This window comes from Physeter macrocephalus, chromosome 7 (assembly GCF_002837175.3).
Source record: "Physeter macrocephalus isolate SW-GA chromosome 7, ASM283717v5, whole genome shotgun sequence".
NCBI classification, from domain to species: Eukaryota; Metazoa; Chordata; class Mammalia; order Artiodactyla; family Physeteridae; genus Physeter; species Physeter macrocephalus.
The window spans coordinates 154813659-154829438 of record NC_041220.1 but is presented as its reverse complement, the minus strand read 5'-3'; the positions used below and the strand labels follow the sequence as shown (position 1 = coordinate 154829438).

Below are 15780 nucleotides of genomic sequence, written 5' to 3'. Positions count from 1 at the left end.
TTTCCCCATGGAGGGGCTCTTTTGAGCCCTTCAGTCTGACTGTTGATCATTCAATTATTAATTGAATTATTTCAATTATTCAACTCAAATATTCAGCACATATAGGACTTGGCCAACATATATTAGTGCTTTTTGAGTGACTGGTTAGGTTTTCTTTTCTTCAGTCATTCTTTTCTAGTATAGACATGTGCATTCTGATATAGAATGTTTGCTTTGTAATTCTCCAAAATCACATATTAAAGAATTGTTCATCGGTTCTGTTTATTATTGCACTGTTAAGTAACAAGGGTAATTAAGATGATACATGGCACATTGTAGTCTATCTTCCAAGAACTGGAGACAAGTCTAAATTCCTGTGATGTCTGTTGCTGGTTTGCTTCTACACTGTTGACATACCTCAGAAGAGGCGAGAATGGCTGAAGAATAACATAATGCCCATTTCAATTCTGACCTTGACTGCTTCATCCTCGCCCTTCACTGTTCTTCTTTGGCATTACAATTTTAACGTTAAATATTCTTTTTTGAAAATTTGATATCAATGTTGATATTCTATGTATGAATTTCGACAATAAAGTCGAATTGATGCTTAAGCAAAACAATTTTAGTATGGTTTCTTTCCACCTCTACCAATCATTTTAAAAGAAAGAAGAAAAGGTAAAAAGTTTGTAATAGGCATTTCTAGGTTTGGGTCTTCCAAAGGCTATGAATAATCATAAACTGTCAAACAGAAGCAGACCTGGACATCAACTGCTATCTGAAACACTGCCACTATCTGGGACCACTTGTTCCAAATCGTCTGTATTAGTTTCCTATTGTAGCATAACAAATTACCACAAATTTAGAGGCTTAAAGCAGCACACATTTATGAGTTCAGTCTCCCTGGATCAGAAGTCCAGGCATGGCTTAACTGGGTCCTCTGCTCAGGGTCTCACAAGGCTGCAGTCAAGGTGCCGCTGAGCTGCATTGCTTTCTGGGGCTCAGAGTCCTCTTCCAACTCACATGGCAGAATTTAGATCCCTGTGGTTGTAGGACCAAGTTCCCGGTTTTCTTGCTGGTGGTTGGCAAGGGACCGTGCTCTGCTGCTGGAGTGCAGCCACATGGCTCTTTCACAGACTCTCTCACAGGCCTCCTAACATGGCAGCTTACTTCTTCAAAGCCAGCAAGGGAGAGTCTGCTGCTCCAGTCTGCTAAGGTGGAGTTTTATATAGTGGCACATGATCATGGGAGTAGCATCCCATACCTTTGTCATATTCAGTTGGTTCAAAGTAAGTCCCAGGTTCTGCCCACACACAAGGGGAATGGATTATACAAGGGTGTGACTCATTAGGGGTCATCTGAGGCTGTGTCTGCCACATTGCTTTTATGGTTTAACTCACTGCCTTCTTTCCGTTTAATCTCCAGTGCTCCTCTGATGCCTGTCAGGTGCCTGGTTTCAAACCTCCACCTGTCTGGTCCACACAGTATCTGAGTTCTCACCTGCTTCCTGATTACCTTTTACCCTGCATTTCCAACACCTCCATAAAATGCATCCCTTTGCCTGTCTCCATGATCTTCTCTTCTCTGTGGTCAGGTCACTGATCCCTTGACCCCGTTTAGTGTTCCTTTTAGTGTTCTATTTAGTCCTCCTTTTAGTGTTCAGACACAACATGGGTAAAATCAAACTGATGCCGTTAGGTTGAATACCTCCTCCTTCTAACTTTTCTACTCATCTCAGTGGTATGATCATTCTTCAAGTCACCCGAAGAGAAAACCAGAAAGTTATCCTGGACTTCTCTCAACCAGGGGTCAGCAAACTGTGACGTGTGGGCCACATCTGATCCACATGCCTGTTGTTATACCTAAAGGTTTACTGGGGCACAGTCATGCCTATTTAAGTACTGTCTATGGTTGCTTGTGCACTACAATGGCAGAGTTGGGTAGTTGCTACAGAGACTGACCTACCAAGCTGAAAATATTTACCAGCTGGAAATATTTGCTATCTGACTCTTTACAGAAAACATTTGCCCACCTGTGCTCTAGAATAAAGAAGACCAAGTTTGTTTCTTTGTCATTTAAAGTTTCAGTAGCCCCCATTCTTTCCAACCCGTTACTTTGGCCAGTACTCACCCTAGTTGACTCTTGTTATCATATACCTGGATTGACAGAGTCATCTCCTAATTGGGACCCAGAAGCTAGTTATGTCTCTTCCCCTTTGGAGCCTTTGTTGGATTGCTATTGTTTGAACATCAAAGGCTCTTCCCTATCTGGTTTCAAATTCTTTTTTCTCTCTCTTTACCTATGCTCTTTAGTAGAAACCCATCTTTCCCAGGCAGGCTGGCAGAAAACACTAGCTCAAAGACTTTACCCAGTTTTGCCTGTGTTAGGGGTGATTCATTTAGCACTTCTCATAAATTGTACAGATTTAATAGTTTTCTCTTACCGTATATAAGCCTTAGATCCTCTGTAGATTGTAAGCTCATTGCACACAAGAAATGTGTCATATACTTTGCATCTGGTAAAATGCTTAGCATCAGACTGAGCTGGAAAGGAGGTGTAGGAAATAAACACTGTTGGTAGGTCTGTGTGACAAACTGCCTTACTATTCAAAAAAATTAAAGCTTTGCTCCATTTTATGTTATTTTTAATGGTGGTGATATTCTTTAAAATTTTACTTTAAATAAATACAAACATACAAAAAAGGTTGCAATGACGTATAGTACAAAAAACTTTTCCCTAAACCATTTGAGGGTAAGTTGCCGACGTGATGCCCTTTCACTCCTAGTACTTTAGTGTGTAGTTCCTCTAAGAAATGACCACAATAATCAAAATCAGGAAATTAACATTGGTATGTTACTTCCATTTATTCCCTGGGCCCCATGCAAATTTTTTTTAAGACAAAAATCAATTTATTGTTTTGTTCTCATCTCTTCTCAAATTTAGTGCATTTTCACTTACGTTCAGCGTCCAGTATTTTACAGCGCTTGATTAAAAGATACACACTACTACATATAAAATACATAAACAACAAGGACCTACTGAATAGCACAGGGAACTATACTCAATATCTTGTAATAACCTATAAGGGAAAAGAATCTGAGAAAGTATATATAACTGAATCACTTTGCTGCACACCCGAAACTAACACAACACTGTAAATCAACCATACTTCAACAGCAAAAAATTACCTATGTGTTTTAGAAGAATATTTAACAATGCAAGCATGTTGCCTGTATATGTTTATTGGTAAAGTTGTTACTAAACAATAAACACAGGATGATTTCATTTTTATAATAACATTATGTAAATACACAACAGAGACTAGGGGGCTAAATACCAACATGTAAATTAATAGCAGTTACTTCTAAGTGGTAGGATTACCCCATGCAAATTTTACCAACTGTCCCAATAATCTCCTTTGTGTCAAAAAGATGCAGTCCAAGATCATGAGTTGGATTTAGTTGTCATGTCTTTTAGTCTCTTTCAATCTGGAACAATTCCTCAGTCTTTTCTGACTTCCAGGACCTTGATACTTTTGAAGGGTACAGGCCAGTTGTTTTGTAGAATATCTCTAAATTTGTGTTTGTCTGATGGTTCCTCATGATTAGGTTCAGGTTATTGGTTTTTGTCAGAAATATCACATTTGAGGAGGTGTAAATATCTCATTCCTCATCAAACTTTTACCCACTAGTTTCAGCATCCATTGATGTTTCTTGGCTAAATTATTACTGTGATAATTGCCACATAACTTTCTGTCTCCATCACTCCTTCTACAAATATTATTTGGCATTCCACCGTAAGGAAAAGCTTTCTACTCTTCCTATTTGCTTATTTATATCACCATGGACTGATGGATTCCTGTTTTATTCAGTGGGTTATAATCCATTACTCTCAGTTATTTTAATGCTCAAAGAGTCACACATTTACCAGTGGGATAGAGTTGCCAGATAAGATACAGGACACTCAGCTAAGTTTGAATTTCAGCTAAACAATGAATAATTTTTCGCTATGTCTGAAATATTGCATAGACGTACTTAATATTGTATGGACATACTTAAATTATTCACTGTTTGTCTGAAATTCATGTTTAACTGGGCATTCTCATTTTTTATTTGCTGAATCTGGCAAACCTAAAGTGGGAGCCCCTTCAAGGTGCTTTCTTTGTCTTTCCATTATATCCCCGTCATTCTTTTATCGTTTCCTTGCTTTCTGACCTAACAAGATATTCCAGGATCACCTTGTACTTTCCTGCTCTAACACTTGCATCAACCACTGGTTCTGTTTAGTATAAAACGGTACTTAGAAACCAAGATCTCGACACAAAGTGTACTCATTGCTATTGAGTGTCGTAATTCCTAGACCTCTTCAGTGGAGAGATCTAGGAGCATGATATGCATGTATCTATATATACATATACGTATACATATATCTACTTATATCTACATACGTATTTATTTCTATACTTTTTTAAATTAAATTAAAACTTTTTTTATTTTTGGCTGTGTTGGGTCTTTGTTGCTATGTGTGGGCTTTCTCTAGTTGCGGGGAGCGGGGGCTACTCTCCATTGTGGTGCGTGGGCTTCTCATTGCGGTGGCTTCTCTTGTTGTGGAGCATGGGCTCTAGGCTCACGGGCTTCAGTAGTCGTGGCACGTGGGCTCAGTAGTTGTGACTCACGGCTCTAGAGCACAGGCTCAGTAGTTGTGGCACAGGGGCTTAGTCACTCCGCGGCATGTGGGATCTTCCCGGACCAGGGATTGAACCTGTGTCCCCTGCATTGGCGGGCAGATTCTTAACCACTGTGCCACCAGGGAAGTCCCCTCTATATCTATTTTTATATATTGAAAACCATGAGTTCACACCTGTGTCTCCAATTGCAATCCAGTACCACATGGATAATTCTAGTTCTCTCCTTTGTTCCACTTCTCTGACAGTGAGGAATTTGGTCCTCCCAACGTCAATATAAACGTAATGGATCAATCTCCCCAATATGTATTCAATCTCCCATTGTCACCACCAACCCCTGTACCTCTACATGGATGCCTTTCTCACTTCTCTTGGCCTCTGACAGCCCACACTGGCCTGTCTCTTGCTGCCTTAGTCTCCAAAACCCCAGTTGCAAGCTGCTTCCACTGCCACTTCTGCCATGTGGCACACGAACACCCTATTCATCCCTTTCTGGCTCCAGAAACCCATACCAGGCCAGCACCGTTACCTCCCTGTGTGGATGCCTTCCTCATGCCACTTGAGCTCTAACCTCCGGCAGCAGGCCACCTTGAGAAAATGCCCTGCTCAGCTTACTTGGGCTGATACACTTTGCTGGGTCACCATCCCTACCTTACCCTGTGCAGACACCTATTCTGCATGGCCCACCTCATGGCTCTTAGATTGGAATAGTGAGAAAGAAAGGAAGGAAAGAGTGAAGGAAGCGCTTCTTGTTCTTCTCATCATGTGAAATTATAATTGATTTACTTTCTCTTTGTTTTCCCCTCTAATCTGCTTCATCCACTGGTATGTTACCAAGACCTAGAACAGTGCCTGCCCTGAAATAGGCACTCAAACATACCTTGAATGAATAAGTGAGTGAATGAGTGAGCAATGAATACATGGAAACTTAAGCTTGTTCACCCCTTGAAAATAAATCCTAACACCCTTAAATATTTCTTTTCTTTTATCGCTTGAACTCATTTGAATTTTGATGTAGAATTCACCCATGGTAACCCAGTGATTGTTTTGCGTTTCCTACTTGACCTAGCATGATGTTTGGGCAAGTTTATCTTCGGGTCACTACAGCCCAGCCTTTTTTTCCTTGCAAGAGAATAGCTAAAACATCATTTTTCCTTATTAGGAGGTGGCTCGTGTGTTTGTGTTGGGCTCATATTTCATGCCTCCCAGGCTTCTCCTGCTTCCATCCCCTGTGCCTAATGGCCATTAGTATGCCTAATGGCCATTTTGATATGCAGAGATCAAAATCAATCAAAATCAACTGCTGCTTCTGTCTGAGAATCAAAATGTTATCAAATAAGACATCTGCTCAGTAAAGCTGCTTCTACACATGAAAAGAAAGAATTGAGGACCACTTCTGTGAATGGTATGAATAATGAGTTGGAGAGAGGGGGCAGTAAGGCATCCAGATGCACGCGGGGGTCAGGAGGCGCATTCTCATCCTTTCACCAGCTAGGTAAATTCTTGTGGAAAAGTCCCTTCCTCTTGAACCTGCCAACCGGGGAGATGCAACAGCTATGCTCACTACCGCCATCCCAAGTCATCCCAAGGAAAATAAGCGATGTGTGTGAATTGCAATTTAAAAATTATATTTTCATTTAGCGTTATAACAAATTCCCTAACAATTGCATTAAAATATTACAAAATACCGTGTAATTTCAAAGTTTATTTTACTTATGTGTGTGGAAGAGGGAAAAGGTGGATGGGCCTTTAAAAATAATGTCTATATCTTAACTAAGAACTGCTTCAAGGACTGAGAAAGGAGACTAACATGTAAGCTCAAAATATTTTTGGAAGTTAAATGGCATTTTCTACAATTTTACTTCTAATGCATTCAACTGCTCACCTCTCTCAAAACACCTTGTGTCTTGCATGCCCTTTGAAAGATTTCTTTCTTTTCTCCCCCTTTTTCTTCTGACTTTTCCCTGATAAATCCTCACTCATCCTGTAATGAAGAACATTTTCTCTATGAAACTTGCGACAGCTCTCCAGCGAGTTTAGAACAATTATCATGCAATGAAATTATGTATTTACATTCTGTCTCCACCATGGGCTGTGAACTTCCAGACCGAGAGATGTTGCATTTCATTTTGTTTTATTTTATTTATGCTAATGGTCTCAAGTGTATGGAATTGAGGTAATTACACTGGCTAGCTCATGACACTCTGAGTGATGTGTTATGTGTCTTTTCATTTTTAGTAACTGGCCTTTAGTAGAAGAATGGCTAAGAGCAGAATTGCGGACTTAGGCACACCTGGGCTGAATTCCTGAGCCACTTAGCTGTGTGACTTTGGGCAATTTATACGACCTTTCTGACCTGCTGTTTTTTCAAATGTAAAATAGGAATAATAAAAGCCCCTATTTAATAGTTTTTTTCTTTTTGAGTGTTAAATGTAATGTTGAAAATCAAATGCTAAAGAGGGTTTCTATGACAGGAAGCAGTCAGTAAGATTTTAGCTTTTTTTTTTTTTTTTTTTTTTTTTTTTAATGGAATGGGGCTCAACAGATCCTTGATGAATGAAACTCCATGAAGCTTTTTGGAATTCCAGTTTGTTATAAAACTTTTTTCCTTTTTTCTTTCCCCTCTCTCCCTCTCCCCTCCCTTGCTTCCTTCCATCTTCTTCCTGCTCCTCTCCCTCCCTCTTCTTCCTTTTCTCCCCCTGCCACTATCTCTCTCTTTCCCTCCCTCCTTACCCCACCCCCACTTTTGCCATCTCGGAGCACAGCTGCTGCACAAACCAAGGCAAAGTTGGATCACGTGCCAAAGTCTTTTTCAAGGGAAGCCGGTTTTCAAGCTCAGGCACACCCGACTTCCAGGATGCACCTCAAACACTATCAAATAACAGCATTAAGCTTCTTTGCAGATAAGGCTGGAATACCTCATCATCCAAGGTTTTTAAATTTAAGGGAAGTGGAACCAGGCATTTTATAATTATTAGTTCAAATTATTCTCATAGCAGTTCTGCATTGTAGGGATTATTTTTCCCAGTTTACAGGTAAGGGAGTTGGAGCCGGTGTCCCTCTAAGATTTAACTTTACTGTAGGTGCAGTGTCTCAGTTCTTTTTCCTTCCCTGAGGGTTTGTTTTCTCCTACTACAGATGTCTTTCTCCCTGTAATCATGGAAGATGATCACTGGCCAACAGAAACATCCATCCTTACGGCTCATGGCCCCAAAGAAAGTGGAACCCTCTGTATTACGACATCCAGTTTCTTGACCAGTTTCATGGGAAGACTGTCACTGGCAAGCAATCAGCAGTGGTTTAAGCGAACAGAAAACACTGGATTATTTCACAGATCTAGAAGTCTGAAGGTAGGGTGCTCTTGGGTTGATTCGGTAACTTAGTTAAATCAGGAGCTGGGCAGCGTAATGTGAATCTTTGGAGTTTGCGCTCGTAGGTGCAGATGATTGTTGCTTCTCCAAGCATCACTTCTGCATGGCAGAGTTATAGGGAGGAAGGCAGCATAGTAAAGAGGTCCTTCTTTCTACGACACTCTTATTTTGGGGAGTAGCTCTCTACTCTCTAAAATGTCTGGAGACTTCTCTTTATATCTCATTGGCCAAAAGTGGGTCATATGTCCATCTGAGACCAGCCAGTGGCATGGAATGATGGGGTTACCATGAGTAGCTTGGAGCAGTCATGACTCAGCCTCTGAGGCTAAGGGAAGCGACAGTTTTCCCCGATATCAATGGTTTTTGGCCTTCGACCTGAACACATTGTAGGTTCTCTGGGCAGGGCAGGAGGGAGTGTGTGCAGATGGTTGTTGGTCAGGTGATGGCCAGTGTCAGCCACAGCCTGTTTTCGTCTCATGTCCATCCCTCAGATCTGTTGAGGGCAGTGAATGAGTTCTGCCTTTGGTTGTGTTCCCCACGTGTGGACTCTGAAACTAGGATTAATGTGAAAGGGATTGATCAGGAAATACTCTCAGGAAAAAACAGTAAGGGAAGTGGGGTAAAGGATGGAAGGAGTCTCCACAAGGGTTCAAGTCTCCGTAAAGGCCCCTCCAGCGAGTCGCTCTAGCTCAACCCCACAGAGGAGCACTGGCAACAGTGCACTGCTGTCCCCTCAGGGTTGTGCCCCCCAACCCTGTGGGGAGGGAATGTAATTTCCAGGCACTATTGTGCTCTCCACGTGTGCAGGCAAAGATGGCTGCGGAAACTCGAGTGTGCTCCTCCAACTAGGAGACACAGACTGGCTGTTTGGAACACCAACATTCCAGAGCTACCCAGCACAACCCTGGGGAAGAGGTTGGACGGGGTGTGAGCAGAGCCCTGAGGGCATCTGCCACAGGGTCCATGAGGGTCCAGACCTGCATCAAGTCTGCACCCCAGGGCCGGATAGTGGGTGGGCATTGCTCGGTTGTTGCCGAGTGAACTAGAACAATCTGGGCATGAGACGGTGGCTCCAACAGAAAAGACGAGTGCTGAGAGGTCAGTATCTCAGGACACCCCCCCCCCCCCCCCGTCAGCTCTCTGCACCTTCCCCCAACTCATTAGGCACCTCCAGGGGGCTTACACGTGAACAGAGATGTTGGCTCTGCAGGCACTGTGGGGTCAGCCCGAGTCTCATCTTTCAACCCTGCTGCTGCGGGTACCCACTGAGGCTCCTTCCTTCCTGATTTAGGTTCTTCTGACTCTCTTTAGTTAAGAGTAGGGTTTCTCAACCTCAAGAACTATTGAGATTTGGGGCTGGATTACTTCATTGCAGGGGGCTTTCCTGTGAACTCTAGACATTTTAGCAGCATTGCTGGCCTCTACCATCACCCCTCCCCCTGTCGTGTGACAGATGTCCCCCAGACCTTGTCAAAATTGCCCTCAGTTGAGAACCACTGGCTTAAAACACTGGCCTCCTGGAACTCTGGCTTCCAGGTTTTCACCTGTTATCCGGGGGAGAATGTCCTCCAAGAGGTGGAACTCTATGAACTGCATGTGAATTTGTCAGATTTAGTGCCACAACTCAGACTTTCTTTCTTTTTTTAAAAATAAATTTATTTATTTATTATTATTATTTTTGGCTGCGTTGGGTCTTCGTTGCTGCACGCGGGCTTTGTCTAGCTGCGGCGAGCGGGGGCTACTCTTCGTTGCGGTACGCGGGCTTCTCATTGCGGTGGCTTCTCTTGTTGCAGAGCACAGGCTCTAGGCGCGTGGGCTTCAATCGTTGTGGCTCGCGGGCTCAGTAGTTGTGGCTCGCGGGCTCTAGAGCGCAGGCTCAGTAGTTGTGGCGCACGGGCTTAGTTGCTCCGCGGCACGTGGGATCTTCCCGGACCAGGGCTCGAACCCGTGTCCCCTGCATTGGCAGGCGGATTCTTAACCACTGCTCCATCAGCGAAATCCCAGTGCCACAACTCTTTTATTCTTTATTGTTTAGTGAGTTAATTTGGTATTTGTGTCTCGTCTGTCCTGTGCTAAGGGAAGAGTGCTGTGGCTATATTCAGAATCTCCTCTCCCCGCTCACACTTACCTGGCATTGCCTGAGCTGAGGCTCTCTTCCCTTGCAATTAGAATTGCCAGATTTAGCAAACACATTTGAATTTCAGAAAACAACAAATAATTTTTTAGTATAAATCTATCCTGTGCAATATTGGGGATATATTTATACTATAAAAGTATGTGTTCTTTACCTGAAATACAAATTTAACTAGGTGTCTTGTATGTTATCTGACAGCTGTACTTGGATACATTCTTTCTGCAGGGACCCCCACCACGAAAATGCCCGCCGTTACTGACTTCTGGTGCGCTCGGCTTATCCTTTCACCATGGGATGCCGTCTCTGCTGCCTAATTAGTTTCTACTCTACTCACTGCAACCTCGCCACTTAGACTGTTGCCATCACAACACTTTAATCATTGCTGCTACTTCCCACAGTCCCCTGTCCTTTCCTTCTTCAGCTTTTGTGACCTTCCTCCAACTCATCATAATGGTCTTGGGTTTTTTGTTTGTTTGTTTGTTTGTTTGTTTTGCGGTACGCGGGCCTCTCACCGCTGTGGCCTCTCCCGTTGCGGAGCACAGGCTCCGGACGCGCAGGCCCAGCGGCCACGGCTCACGGGCCCAGCCGCTCCGCGGCACGTGGGATCCTCCCGGACCGGGGCACGAACCCGCGTTCCCCTGCATCGGCAGGCGGACTCTCAACCACTGCGCCACCAGGGAAGCCCTGGTCTTGGGTTTATAAGGCCTGATGCGCTTGTGTGTGGATGTGCATGTGTGTGAGAAGAAAATAACTACTGTCCCTAAGAGAAGCTCATGGGAATGGAATAATTGAGTAATACAGTCACGGAGGATCCTGGGGAAGGAATTCTCTAGCATTCCACACTAGCCCCTCTTCTGAAAGCCTCCAGTCGGTATACTCACAAAAATAGTAGAGGAAAAATTCCTCTGTAAATAATAACCCTCCGGAGCCCATCCTCGTAGTTTGTATTTTTAAAGACCAGATGCAATTAACCTCTGATATGTTGCACATACTTCGGATGATTTTTCTAAAAGATTTTGGTTGTTAATACTATCATGGCCTAAAGAAGCAGCTGAATTTTGAGTCGTTTGAATAAAGCAAATCAAAAAAAAAATTTTTTTTTGCTTGTCCTCTCCCTTAGACTTGCTAACCCTGTGTTAGAAAGGACAGTGGTGAGCTTTTGGTGGCTAAGGGAACTACAGCTGAGGGCAAAGATGCAGGAGACAGCGTCATGGGAATCCCGTGCCATCCAAGTGATTCACATAACTCATGTCTGTTCCTTTAGTGGCCCAGGGGAATTTGGGCTGGGGTTAGAGTGTACGTATTGCTGTGTTCTTTCTGGGTATCTTGGTTCATTCAACTAAAAAAGACTGGAGGGAAAAAAGCAGCTAATGTGCTAAAATTTTAATGACTACTTAAACATTACTTAAAAAAAACAGCTTCATTGAGACTTAATTCACACACCATAAAATTCACCCATTTAAAGTGTACAGTAAAGTGGTTTTCAGTATATTCACAGAATTATGCAACCTTTACCACAATCATTAGAACATTTTTATCACACCAAAAGAAACCCCATACCCATTAGCTGTTACTCCCCATTTCTGCCACCTCTACCTCTAGTCCTGGGCAACCACTAATCTACTTCTGTCTCTGTGGACTTGTTTATTCTGGACATTTTGTATCAGTGGAATCATACAGTGCATGATTTTTTTGGTTTTGGCTTCTTTCATTTAGCATAATGTTTTCAGGGTTCATCCACGTAGCACCATGCATCAGTACTTTATTCTTTTTATTGCCAAATAATATTCTGTTATGTATACCACAATTTACTTATCCATTTATCAGTTGATGGACATTTGTGTTGTTTTCACTTTTCAGCTGTTATGAGTAATGCTGCTATGGACATTCATGTACAAGTTTTTGTGTGGATATGTTTTCACTTCTCTTGGATAGATACCTAGGAGTGGTATTGCTGAATCATATGATAACTCTGTGTTTAACATTTTGAGGAACTACCAAACCATTTTCCAAAGTGACTGCATCATTTTACATTCCCACTAGCAGTGTATAAGGGTTCCAATTTGCCTACCTTCTTGCCAACACTTGTTATTACCTGTCTTTTTGATTACAGCACTCCTAGTGGGGGTGATGTGGTAGCTCATTGTGGTTTTGATTTGTGTTTACCTGATGGCTAATGATACTGAGAATCTTTACACATGCTTATTGACCATTTGTATATCTTCTTTAGACAAATGTCTATTATATCCTTTCCACATTTTGAAATTGGGTTATATGTCTTTTATTATAGCATTGCAAGAATTCTTTATATTTTGGACACAAATTCTTTATCAGATATATGATGTACAAATATTTTTATCCCATTCTTTGGGTTATCTTTTCATTTTCTTGATGTCTTTTGAGAACAAGAGTTTTAAATTTTGTTGAAGTTCATTTTATCTATTTTTTCTTTTGTTCCTTGTGCTTCTGGTGTCATATCTAAGAAGGCTTTGCCTAACCCAAGGTTATGAAAATTTACTCCTTTGTTTTCCTCTAAGAATTCTAGTTTTAGCTCTTACATTTAGGTCTGTGATCCATTTTGGAGTTAAATTGCAGTGGGCCAAGTACGAAATAAAAATGCGAGGCTGCTTTTGAAAAAATTATTAGAATCTCAAGATGGCAACAGCTGAGCATTCACCCATGTTCAGAGCCCTTCTGAGCATGGAGCCCTGTGTACAGGTTTTACTCCCATGAAGCTGGCCCTGAATAGAGTTCTTCTAAGTTTGAGAATTTGTAGATTACATCTGTCATATGGTACCACCCTATAATCAGAATTACACATCTTCAGATGCTTCCTGAGCAACTGAACTTACACCATGACCTGTTGATCTGAGGGCTGCTACCGTCTGAAATGAGTGTGCAACGAGGTGTCTCCAGTAGTAAATCTCTTTGGCTGAATCTTTGGAGCTGTGGTGCAAGGAGCTGCACTGTGATGTTGCCCTTGTTTGGGAAGGCCTTTGCTGATTGTCCGGTCACGCACAAGCTCTGCCTGTCCAAAGGCATATGAGGAACCTTCCGACACACATGGCCCTCAAGCTCAGGACCCTGCGAGTCAGATTAACTGTGACCGCAGAGTGCACGGGTTGTTATGAGTAACTCTGGGAGAAAGCTGCATTTGTTTAAAGTGGGCACTGAAGTTGATTTTGAAAGCCTTTTAAGATATTGTGATGACCAGATTGTTGTTTCAGTAGCCTTGTTGTCTGCTTGAAGCTTTTGCATGCATGAGGGTTTTTGCTAGGAAACAGAAAATGTTTGGGTTCCCAACTTAGAATTCCTTCTTTTGTGAGTTCAAAGATTTGGGGCTTCCACATCTCAGCAGCCTCCTGTTTTTGTTTCTTTGGGACCTCAGAGGACTAGAGCTGTGTGTCACTTTGCTGTAAGAGGAATTTGTTGTTTCTGAAGGATATTCTTGATAAGTAGCATCTTTGGAATCTCTAAGAAAATGAGAAAATATGTACAAGTGAACAGAAGTTCTGAAGAATTCTCCACTCCCCAAATCTTCCTAGCTTTGGATTTTATTTTTGTTTTTTTTTATACTTTGCCAAGGTATAATTTATAGCAGTAAAATACACCAATGTTCGAGTATACAGCTTGATGAATTCTGAGAAACATACGCACCCATTGCCCAGATTGAAATATAAAACATCTCCACCACCCCAGAACGTTTCCTTCTGTTCTCTTCCAGTTAGTTCCCCTGCCCAGAGGCAATCACCATTCTGATTTATATCCAAATAGATTAGCGTTGCCTGTTTTTGCAAAGTATGTAAATGAAATCATACCGTATGTACTCTTCTTTTTGTATGTACTCTTATGTGTCTTTCATTTAACATGTGTTTTTTGAGTTAGTCCATGTTGTTGTGGGCATCGTTAGTTTGTTCCTTTATTGCTGAGTAGTTTCCCATTGTATGAGCATACAATGATTTGTTTATCTCTTCTCCTGTCAATGGATATTTGGGTAGTTTCCAGTGTTTGGCTGTTGCAAATAAAGCTTCTACACACATTCTTGTACATATCTTTTTGTGGACATATGTAATAATTTCTCTTGGGTATAAAGCTAAGAGTAGTATTGCTAGCTCATAGAAAAGCTGTTTATTTAACTTCAACTGCCAAAAAAGTTTTCCAGCAAGGTACAAGAGTTCCAATTGCTTCATATCCTTGTCAACACTTGATCTTGTCGGTCTTTGTAATTTTAGTCATAATGAGGAGTATGTAATTGTATCTCATTATGTTTTTTAAAAATCAACTTTAATGATATATATATCTCCATGTAACCACCCCACCAATCAAGACATCAAATATTTCCATCACCACATAGTCCCTTCATGGCCCTTCCCAGTCAGTGCCTTCTCCCCTCATACCAGGCAATCATTGATCTACTTTCTGACCCTATAGATTAATTTTGCTTGTTCTAGAATTTCTTACAATTGAATCATATGGTATGTGCACTTTTTAACCTAGCTTCTTTTGCTCAGCATGTTTCTGAGATTCATGCATATTCTTGTGTATATCGGTAGTTTCTTTTTATTATTGAGTTATATTCCATTATATGAACGTATCATAATATGTTATACCTATGCATCTGTTGATGAACATTTGAGTTGTTTCCAGTTTTTGACAATTATGAATATAGCTACTTTAAACACTGTGTACAATTTTGGGGTGGGGGGGACACATGTTTTCATTTCTATGAACGTATCATAATATGTTATACCTTTGCATCTGTTGATGAACATTTGAGTTGTTTCCAGTTTTTGACAATTATGAATATAGCTACTTTAAACACTGTGTACAATTTTGGGGTGGGGGGACACATGTTTTCATTTCTCTTAAGTAAATATCAAGAAGTAAAATGACCACGTCATATGGTTAGTGTATGTTTAATTTTGTAAGAAGTTACCATACAGTTCTCTAAAGGGCTGTCACATTTTACACTCCCATCAGCAAGGTGTGAGAGTTCCAGCTGTACTGCATTCTTGCCAACATTTGTTGGTCAATACTGTAATCATACAATATGTTTCAATTCTAGTAGGCTTATAGTGATACCCTCATTGTGGTTTAATTTCCATTTCCCTGATGACTAATGAAGATAAATATCTTATCATGTGCTTATCAGTCATTCATATATCTTCTTTTGTAAAGTTTTTGCCAATTTTTAAAAATTGGATAGTTTGTCATCTTATTTTTAAGTTGTAAGAACTCTTTGTATATTTTGGGAGCAAGTTGTTTGTCAGATATAAGTATTGTGGATATTTTCTCCTAGTCTGTGTCTTGCCTTTTTATTTCTTGATAATATCTTTCAAGGAGCAGGGGTATTTAATTTTGATGGAATCCAATTTTTAATATTTTCATCTCTGCTCGTTGCTTTTTGTATCCTAAGAAGTCTGCCTACCACAAGATTGCAGATTTTCTTCTGTATTTTCTTTAAAATGTTTTATAGTTTTAACATTTACATTTAGGTCTGTGTTCTATATATCTATACATATATATGTATAGATATATAAATATATAGCACGAAGTGGGCCAGTTTAATTTTTTTTTTTAATGTTTTAAAATTTTATTTATTTATTTATTTATTT

At 41.0% G+C, this 15780-nt stretch overlaps 1 protein-coding gene across 2 annotated transcripts in view; it reads left to right on the top strand.

Annotated features, from left to right (window-relative positions):
* The window catches only part of ARHGAP6 (Rho GTPase activating protein 6), a 491723-nt gene that overhangs the window by 145332 nt on the left and 330611 nt on the right, over positions 1 to 15780 (top strand). Inside the window, exon 1 of one of the 2 annotated variants that reach the window (XM_028492520.2) lies at positions 7973 to 8010. The exons of the other annotated variant lie outside the window; for it this stretch is intronic. The gene's annotated coding sequence lies outside the window, so the exon portion shown is untranslated. Of the gene's footprint in view, positions 1 to 7972; positions 8011 to 15780 lie in introns of those variants that run through there. 2 annotated transcript variants of the gene reach the window in all.